The following is an 11,367-nucleotide window of genomic DNA, read 5'->3' on the forward strand; positions in this document are numbered from 1 at the left end:
CCAACTGTGATGTACGGACGTAATGGATGTACACTCATTTCTGGCTCACATGCCAGTTTCAATGTCCGTCCATGACGGCTAGACATTTACTGAGCCATGTCCCGTGAAGGGCCGTGATGGATGTACTTCCGTCTTTGTCCTATAAGGCACTCCAATGTACAGCCGTGATGGCTTTACATCTCTAAGGATATCTCACTTGGTGCATGGTCCGTATATGTACCTTCAACCAAGTACCCCTCCTTATATGTTAACTTGACATTTTTACAACTTGAATTGGGGGACCAAAAATCATTCATCAACTTCCTATTTTACTATTCATGGCCGTTGCCATATATTTACGAATAAGCGGCCAAGATGGCTGTCCACTGCCAATGCCAACTCCGATGTTCAGCCTTGTAGGTTGTCCATTGCTAACCCGATGTGCAGCCATGTTGGTTGTGTTGGCTGTTCACTGCTAACCCGACGTTCAGCCATGTTGGATGTCCGCTGCTAACCCGATGTGCAGCCATGCTGGCTGTGTTGACTGTCTGCCTCCAACCCGATCTGCATCCATGTTGGATGTGTTGGTTGTCCGCTTCCAACCCGATGTCCATCCATGTTGGATGTCCGCCGCAAAACCCAATCTCCAGCCATGTTGGCTGAACATTGCCAACGCATTGTCCAAGGGCCAATGTTCCTTTTTCTACTCAACTGAAGCTTTTGATGAAGCTTCATATCGGGTCATGGCGCATCCATTAGCATGCGCCATGCTAAAAAATATGGGGTGTTACATTATCACACCCTTCAAATAATTTTGTCCTCGAAATTCAAAATCAAAGCTATTGTGGACAATCTCTTCGGTTCTGATTACCTGAGCAAAAGTCCCATATCAGATGCTCAGAAATCACGGGTTTCTTCAAGTTATCGTGAACAAAAATTTATCTCTTCTGAGCAACCGTCCCATACCTCCAGCCAAGGAATCCAAAAGTGCCCACAACAATACCAAGAATCGCAATTGGCCAGTGCCAAGAGGATATCTCGACCAGATACCCTAGATGGCATCCCATACTACCACCCAGGAATCCTTAAGGTTCACAAGTTGAAAGGTGTCATCCAAATGACAAGATTTTAACACAGTAATGTGTGAAAAAATTTCCAGTTTCCCACCGTCCCTGACGGTTATCCAGGTTGCCACTCGTAAGTGGGATGCTAGTCGGGCCTGACAACGCACACCCTTGGACAGTGCCAACGTGTGGGGATGATCAGTCCCGTTGTCTACCCACCGTTCCATATGGTCTTACGGATATCCACTCGTAAGCGGGGTGCCACCTAGGCCAGGCAAACTCACAGTACTTAAACAAGATCAACTCGATTCGCAAAGTAACTGGCATAGAAGTTACCAACTCCTTTCCGCGCAAAAGTTTGCCTACTCTCCAACTTTAAGTTTCCATTAAGGAAAATACTCGTGGACAAGTCCACTCCGCACAGTCCCTAGAGTTTTCTCGGAACTTGCTCTGATACCAACTGTGACGGACCGAAAAATTACGCCTTTGGCGCGTTGCCCCGCTGGCCGTAACTTCCCCGATGCGCCATGATGAAGCTACGATCCGTGCCTCAAAGCTAGGAAAACAAACGTCCATTTGCCCTCGCAGGCATGCTCGTGGAGCATGATGCAACTAACTTAGCTTCCACACCGTTCCAACTTACCCTTGTTCCGCGAAGGATTTATTAAGAAAACAAAAACCTTCCTAAAACGGCAAAAACAGCCATTTGAGGCCCTAAACGATGGAATTTGGCTATATTATGGTGACCATGTAGATCTATAGATCGACATGTCTTGATCTTTGGGCAGTTTTCCATAAAAATGGACTCCTCTTGAGCTAGATTACGACACTCGGGTTTTTAGCCTATGTCGAACGCCTTGATAGGAAGTATGAGCATCCAAGGAATGGATTGCAACTAGCCTCATCAAGTTTGGACACAATCATATCTTGCATCGATTTACCGAGCCAGATGATATGAGAGGCCAGAATGTCGCAATCATCTCCCAATTAGATGATATGAGCAACAAAGTGCTGGACCGGCAATGCTGCAACTCATTGCGGCTGCCTAGTACCCTTCCCTACTCTAAAGGGATCAAGCACAGACCGTAGTTCATCCCAAGGGACAGAAACTTAAGCCAACTCGTTTGCATGGTCGTGGCCAAGCTATAATAGTAATGGCCTAGTCCGTATAGGACGTTCCGTCAAAATGCATCCAAGTGATGAACATTAGGTCTGCGGCATGGCATAGTGATAACCATGCTTAACACGCTCCATTGGTAAGGCTACGCATCGCCTAAGCATCATTTATACTCTACCGGCTAAGCTATGAAGCTTACTTGGTGCATAGTCCGCATATGCACCATCAACCAACTACCTCTCCCTATATATGTTAATTTGACATTTTTACAACTCAAATCGGGGGAGCGAAAATCATTCACTAACTCCCCAGGCCATGATGACTGCACCTTACCATTCTTGCCAACTGTGATGTACGGACGTAATGGATGTACACTCATTTCTGGCTCACATGCCAGTTTCAATGTCTGTCCATGACGGCGGGACATTTACTGAGCCATGTCCCGTGAAGGGCCGTGATGGCTGTACTTCCGTCTTTGACCCATAAGCCACTCCAATGTACAGCCGTGATGGCTTTACATCTCTAAGGCTATCTCACTTGGTGCATGGTCCGTATATGTACCTTCAACCAAGTATCCCTCCCTATATGTTAACTTGAAATTTTTACAACTTGAATTGGGGGACCAAAAATCATTCATTAACTCCCAATTTTACTATTCATGACCGTTGCCATATATTAATGAATAAGCGGCCAATATGGCTGTCCACTGCCAATGCCAACTCCGATGTTCAGCCGTGTAGGTTGTCCATTGCTAACCCGATGTGCAGCCATGTTGGTTGTGTTGGCTGTTCACTGCTAACCCGACGTTCAGCCATGTTGGATGTCCGCTGCCAACCCGATGTGCAACCATTATGGATGTGTTGACTGTTCGCCGCCAACCCGATCTGCAGCCATGTTGGATGTGTTGGCTGTCCGCTGCCAACCCGATGTCCATCCATGTTGGATGTCCGCCGCCAACCCAATCTCCAGCCATGTTGGCTGAACATTGCCAACGCATTGGCCAAGGGCCAATGTTCCTTTTTCTACTCAACTGAAGCTTTGGATGAAGCTTCATATCGGGTCATGGCGCATCCATTAGCATGCGCCATGCTAAAAAATATGGGTGTTACATTATCACACCCTTCAAATAATTTTGTCCTCGAAATTCAAAATCAAAGCTATTGTGGACAATATCTTCGGTTTGGATTTCCTGAGCAAAAGTCCCATATCAGATGCTAAGGAATCACGGGTTTCTTCAAGTTATCGTGAACAAAAAATTATCTCTTCTGAGCAACCGTCCCATACCGCCTTCCAAGGAATCCAAAAGTGCCCACAACAATACCAAGAATCACAATTGGCCAGTGCCAAGAGGATATCTCGACCAGATACCCTAGATGGCATCCCATACTACCACCCAGGAATCCCTAAGGTCCACAAGTTGAAAGGTGTCATCCAAATGGAAATATTTTAACACAGTAATGTGTGAAAAAATTTCCAGTTTCCCACCGTCCCTGACGGTCATATAGTTTGCCACTCGTAAGTGGGATGCTAGTCGGGCCTGACAACGCACACCCTTAGACAGTGCCAACGTGTAGGTATGATCAGTCCCATTGTCTATCCACCGTCCCATATGGTCTTCCGTATATCCACTCGTAAGCGGGGTGCCACCTAGGCCAGGCAAACTCGCAGTACTTAAACAAGATCAACTCGATTTGCAAAGTAACTGGCATAGCAGTTACAAACTCCTTTCCGCGCAAAAGTTTTCCTACTCTCCAACTTTAAGTTTCCATTAAGGAAAATACTCGTGGACAAGTCCACTCCGCACAATCTCTAGAGTTTTCTCGGAACTTGCTCTGATACCAACTATGACGGACCGAAAAATTACGCCTTTGGCGCGTTGCCCCGCTGGCCGTAACTTCCCCGATGCGCCATGATGAAGCTACGATCCGTGCCTCAAAGCTAGGAAAAGGAACTTCCATTTGCCCTCGCAGGAATGCAAGTGTAGCATGATGCAGTTAACTTAGCTTCCACACCGTTCCAACTTACCCTTGTTCCGCGAAGGATTTATTAAGAAAACAAAAATCTTCCTAAAACGGCAAAAACGGCCTTTTGAGGCCCTAAACGATGGAATTTGGCTAAATTATGGTGACCATGTGGATCTATAGATCGACATGTCTTGATCTTTGGGCCGTTTTCCATCAAAATGGACTTCTCTTGAGCTAGATTACGACACTCGGGTTTTTAGCCTATGTTGAACGCCTTGATAGGAAATATGAGCATCCAAGGAATGAAATGCAACTAGCCTCATCAAGTTTGGACACAATCATATCTTGCATCGAGTTACCGAGCCAGATGATATGAGAGGCCAGAATGTTGCAATCATCTCCCAATTAGATGATATGAGCAACAAAGTGCTGGACCGACAATGCTGCAACTTATTACGGCTGCCTACGTACCCTTCCATACTCTAAAGGGATCAAGCACAGAGCGTAGTTCATCCCAAGGGACGGAAACTTAAGCCAACTCGTTTGCATGGTCGTGGCCAAGCTATAATAGTAATGGCCTAGTCCGTATAGGACGTTCCGTAAAAATGCATCCAAGTGATGAACACTAGGTCTGCGGCATGGCATAGTGATGACCATGCTTAACACGCTCCATTAGTAAGGCTACGCATCTATAAATGAGGCCTAAGCATTATTTATGCTGTTCCGGCTAAGCTATGAAGCTTACTTGGTGCATAGTCCGCATATGCACCATCAACCAACTACCTCTCCCTATATATGTTAATTTGACATTTTGACAACTCAAATCGGGGGAGCAAAAATCATTTATTAACTCCCCAGGCCATGATGACTGCACTTTACCATTCTGGCCAACTGTGATGTACGGACGTAATGGATGTACACTCATTTCTGGCTCACATGCCAGTTTCAATGTCCGTCCATGACGGCTAGACATTTACTGAGCCATGTCCCGTGAAGGGCCGTGATGGCTGTACTTCCGTCTTTGTCCTATAAGGCACTCCAATGTACAGCCGTGATGGCTTTACATCTCTAAGGATATCTCACTTGGTGCATGGTCCGTATATGTACCTTCAACCAAGTACCCCTCCTTATATGTTAACTTGACATTTTTACAACTTGAATTGGGGGACCAAAAATCATTCATCAACTTCCTATTTTACTATTCATGGCCGTTGCCATATATTTACGAATAAGCGGCCAAGATGGCTGTCCACTGCCAATGCCAACTCCGATGTTCAGCCGTGTAGGTTGTCCATTGCTAACCCGATGTGCAGCCATGTTGGTTGTGTTGGCTGTTCACTGCTAACCCGACGTTCAGCCATGTTGGATGTCCGCTGCTAACCCGATGTGCAGCCATGCTGGCTGTGTTGACTGTCTGCCTCCAACCCGATCTGCATCCATGTTGGATGTGTTGGTTGTCCGCTTCCAACCCGATGTCCATCCATGTTGGATGTCCGCCGCAAAACCCAATCTCCAGCCATGTTGGCTGAACATTGCCAACGCATTGTCCAAGGGCCAATGTTCCTTTTTCTACTCAACTGAAGCTTTGGATGAAGCTTCATATCGGGTCATGGCGCATCCATTAGCATGCGCCATGCTAAAAAATATGGGGTGTTACATTATCACACCCTTCAAATAATTTTGTCCTCGAAATTCAAAATCAAAGCTATTGTGGACAATCTCTTCGGTTCTGATTACCTGAGCAAAAGTCCCATATCAGATGCTCAGAAATCACGGGTTTCTTCAAGTTATCGTGAACAAAAATTTATCTCTTCTGAGCAACCGTCCCATACCTCCTTCCAAGGAATCCAAAAGTGCCCACAACAATACCAAGAATCGCAATTGGCCAGTGCCAAGAGGATATCTCGACCAGATACCCTAGATGGCATCCCATACTACCACCCAGGAATCCTTAAGGTTCACAAGTTGAAAGGTGTCATCCAAATGACAAGATTTTAACACAGTAATGTGTGAAAAAATTTCCAGTTTCCCACCGTCCCTGACGGTTATCCAGGTTGCCACTCGTAAGTGGGATGCTAGTCGGGCCTGACAACGCACACCCTTGGACAGTGCCAACGTGTGGGGATGATCAGTCCCGTTGTCTACCCACCGTTCCATATGGTCTTCCGGATATCCACTCGTAAGCGGGGTGCCACCTAGGCCAGGCAAACTCACAGTACTTAAACAAGATCAACTCGATTCGCAAAGTAACTGGCATAGAAGTTACCAACTCCTTTCCGCGCAAAAGTTTGCCTACTCTCCAACTTTAAGTTTCCATTAAGGAAAATACTCGTGGACAAGTCCACTCCGCACAGTCCCTAGAGTTTTCTCGGAACTTGCTCTGATACCAACTGTGACGGACCGAAAAATTACGCCTTTGGCGCGTTGCCCCGCTGGCCGTAACTTCCCCGATGCGCCATGATGAAGCTACGATCCGTGCCTCAAAGCTAGGAAAACAAACGTCCATTTGCCCTCGCAGGCATGCTCGTGGAGCATGATGCAACTAACTTAGCTTCCACACCGTTCCAACTTACCCTTGTTCCGCGAAGGATTTATTAAGAAAACAAAAACCTTCCTAAAACGGCAAAAACAGCCATTTGAGGCCCTAAACGATGGAATTTGGCTATATTATGGTGACCATGTAGATCTATAGATCGACATGTCTTGATCTTTGGGCAGTTTTCCATAAAAATGGACTCCTCTTGAGCTAGATTACGACACTCGGGTTTTTAGCCTATGTCGAACGCCTTGATAGGAAGTATGAGCATCCAAGGAATGGATTGCAACTAGCCTCATCAAGTTTGGACACAATCATATCTTGCATCGATTTACCGAGCCAGATGATATGAGAGGCCAGAATGTCGCAATCATCTCCCAATTAGATGATATGAGCAACAAAGTGCTGGACCGGCAATGCTGCAACTCATTGCGGCTGCCTAGTACCCTTCCCTACTCTAAAGGGATCAAGCACAGACCGTAGTTCATCCCAAGGGACAGAAACTTAAGCCAACTCGTTTGCATGGTCGTGGCCAAGCTATAATAGTAATGGCCTAGTCCGTATAGGACGTTCCGTCAAAATGCATCCAAGTGATGAACATTAGGTCTGCGGCATGGCATAGTGATAACCATGCTTAACACGCTCCATTGGTAAGGCTACGCATCGCCTAAGCATCATTTATACTCTACCGGCTAAGCTATGAAGCTTACTTGGTGCATAGTCCGCATATGCACCATCAACCAACTACCTCTCCCTATATATGTTAATTTGACATTTTTACAACTCAAATCGGGGGAGCGAAAATCATTCACTAACTCCCCAGGCCATGATGACTGCACCTTACCATTCTTGCCAACTGTGATGTACGGACGTAATGGATGTACACTCATTTCTGGCTCACATGCCAGTTTCAATGTCTGTCCATGACGGCGGGACATTTACTGAGCCATGTCCCGTGAAGGGCCGTGATGGCTGTACTTCCGTCTTTGACCCATAAGCCACTCCAATGTACAGCCGTGATGGCTTTACATCTCTAAGGCTATCTCACTTGGTGCATGGTCCGTATATGTACCTTCAACCAAGTATCCCTCCCTATATGTTAACTTGAAATTTTTACAACTTGAATTGGGGGACCAAAAATCATTCATTAACTCCCCATTTTACTATTCATGACCGTTGCCATATATTTATGAATAAGCGGCCAATATGGCTGTCCACTGCCAATGCCAACTCCGATGTTCAGCCGTGTAGGTTGTCCATTGCTAACCCGATGTGCAGCCATGTTGGTTGTGTTGGTTGTTCACTGCTAACCCGACGTTCAGCCATGTTGGATGTCCGCTGCCAACCAGATGTGCAACCATTATGGATGTGTTGACTGTTCGCCGCCAACCCGATCTGCAGCCATGTTGGATGTGTTGGCTGTCCGCTGCCAACCCGATGTCCATCCATGTTGGATGTCCGCCGCCAACCCAATCTCCAGCCATGTTGGCTGAACATTGCCAACGCATTGGCCAAGGGCCAATGTTCCTTTTTCTACTCAACTGAAGCTTTGGATGAAGCTTCATATCGGGTCATGGCGCATCCATTAGCATGCGCCATGCTAAAAAATATGGGTGTTACATTATCACACCCTTCAAATAATTTTGTCCTCGAAATTCAAAATCAAAGCTATTGTGGACAATATCTTCGGTTTGGATTTCCTGAGCAAAAGTCCCATATCAGATGCTAAGGAATCACGGGTTTCTTCAAGTTATCGTGAACAAAAAATTATCTCTTCTGAGCAACCGTCCCATACCGCCTTCCAAGGAATCCAAAAGTGCCCACAACAATACCAAGAATCACAATTGGCCAGTGCCAAGAGGATATCTCGACCAGATACCCTAGATGGCATCCCATACTACCACCCAGGAATCCCTAAGGTCCACAAGTTGAAAGGTGTCATCCAAATGGCAATATTTTAACACAGTAATGTGTGAAAAAATTTCCAGTTTCCCACCGTCCCTGACGGTCATCTAGTTTGCCACTCGTAAGTGGGATGCTAGTCGGGCCTGACAACGCACACCCTTAGACAGTGCCAACGTGTAGGTATGATCAGTCCCATTGTCTATCCACCGTCCCATATGGTCTTCCGTATATCCACTCGTAAGCGGGGTGCCACCTAGGCCAGGCAAACTCGCAGTACTTAAACAAGATCAACTCGATTCGCAAAGTAACTGGCATAGCAGTTACAAACTCCTTTCCGCGCAAAAGTTTTCCTACTCTCCAACTTTAAGTTTCCATTAAGGAAAATACTCGTGGACAAGTCCACTCCGCACAATCTCTAGAGTTTTCTCGGAACTTGCTCTGATACCAACTATGACGGACCGAAAAATTACGCCTTTGGCGCGTTGCCCCGCTGGCCGTAACTTCCCCGATGCGCCATGATGAAGCTACGATCCGTGCCTCAAAGCTAGGAAAAGGAACTTCCATTTGCCCTCGCAGGAATGCAAGTGTAGCATGATGCAGTTAACTTAGCTTCCACACCGTTCCAACTTACCCTTGTTCCGCGAAGGATTTATTAAGAAAACAAAAATCTTCCTAAAACGGCAAAAACGGCCTTTTGAGGCCCTAAACGATGGAATTTGGCTAAATTATGGTGACCATGTGGATCTATAGATCGACATGTCTTGATCTTTGGGCCGTTTTCCATCAAAATGGACTTCTCTTGAGCTAGATTACGACACTCGGGTTTTTAGCCTATGTTGAACGCCTTGATAGGAAATATGAGCATCCAAGGAATGAAATGCAACTAGCCTCATCAAGTTTGGACACAATCATATCTTGCATCGAGTTACCGAGCCAGATGATATGAGAGGCCAGAATGTTGCAATCATCTCCCAATTAGATGATATGAGCAACAAAGTGCTGGACCGACAATGCTGCAACTTATTACGGCTGCCTACGTACCCTTCCATACTCTAAAGGGATCAAGCACAGAGCGTAGTTCATCCCAAGGGACGGAAACTTAAGCCAACTCGTTTGCATGGTCGTGGCCAAGCTATAATAGTAATGGCCTAGTCCGTATAGGACGTTCCGTAAAAATGCATCCAAGTGATGAACACTAGGTCTGCGGCATGGCATAGTGATGACCATGCTTAACACGCTCCATTAGTAAGGCTACGCATCTATAAATGAGGCCTAAGCATTATTTATGCTGTTCCGGCTAAGCTATGAAGCTTACTTGGTGCATAGTCCGCATATGCACCATCAACCAACTACCTCTCCCTATATATGTTAATTTGACATTTTGACAACTCAAATCGGGGGAGCAAAAATCATTTATTAACTCCCCAGGCCATGATGACTGCACTTTACCATTCTGGCCAACTGTGATGTACGGACGTAATGGATGTACACTCATTTCTGGCTCACATGCCAGTTTCAATGTCCGTCCATGACGGCTAGACATTTACTGAGCCATGTCCCGTGAAGGGCCGTGATGGCTGTACTTCCGTCTTTGTCCTATAAGGCACTCCAATGTACAGCCGTGATGGCTTTACATCTCTAAGGATATCTCACTTGGTGCATGGTCCGTATATGTACCTTCAACCAAGTACCCCTCCTTATATGTTAACTTGACATTTTTACAACTTGAATTGGGGGACCAAAAATCATTCATCAACTTCCTATTTTACTATTCATGGCCGTTGCCATATATTTACGAATAAGCGGCCAAGATGGCTGTCCACTGCCAATGCCAACTCCGATGTTCAGCCGTGTAGGTTGTCCATTGCTAACCCGATGTGCAGCCATGTTGGTTGTGTTGGCTGTTCACTGCTAACCCGACGTTCAGCCATGTTGGATGTCCGCTGCTAACCCGATGTGCAGCCATGCTGGCTGTGTTGACTGTCTGCCTCCAACCCGATCTGCATCCATGTTGGATGTGTTGGTTGTCCGCTTCCAACCCGATGTCCATCCATGTTGGATGTCCGCCGCAAAACCCAATCTCCAGCCATGTTGGCTGAACATTGCCAACGCATTGTCCAAGGGCCAATGTTCCTTTTTCTACTCAACTGAAGCTTTGGATGAAGCTTCATATCGGGTCATGGCGCATCCATTAGCATGCGCCATGCTAAAAAATATGGGGTGTTACATTATCACACCCTTCAAATAATTTTGTCCTCGAAATTCAAAATCAAAGCTATTGTGGACAATCTCTTCGGTTCTGATTACCTGAGCAAAAGTCCCATATCAGATGCTCAGAAATCACGGGTTTCTTCAAGTTATCGTGAACAAAAATTTATCTCTTCTGAGCAACCGTCCCATACCTCCAGCCAAGGAATCCAAAAGTGCCCACAACAATACCAAGAATCGCAATTGGCCAGTGCCAAGAGGATATCTCGACCAGATACCCTAGATGGCATCCCATACTACCACCCAGGAATCCTTAAGGTTCACAAGTTGAAAGGTGTCATCCAAATGACAAGATTTTAACACAGTAATGTGTGAAAAAATTTCCAGTTTCCCACCGTCCCTGACGGTTATCCAGGTTGCCACTCGTAAGTGGGATGCTAGTCGGGCCTGACAACGCACACCCTTGGACAGTGCCAACGTGTGGGGATGATCAGTCCCGTTGTCTACCCACCGTTCCATATGGTCTTACGGATATCCACTCGTAAGCGGGGTGCCACCTAGGCCAGGCAAACTCACAGTACTTAAACAAGATCA

Source organism: Papaver somniferum, chromosome 7, assembly GCF_003573695.1.
Source record: "Papaver somniferum cultivar HN1 chromosome 7, ASM357369v1, whole genome shotgun sequence".
NCBI lineage: Eukaryota > Viridiplantae > Streptophyta > Magnoliopsida > Ranunculales > Papaveraceae > Papaver > Papaver somniferum.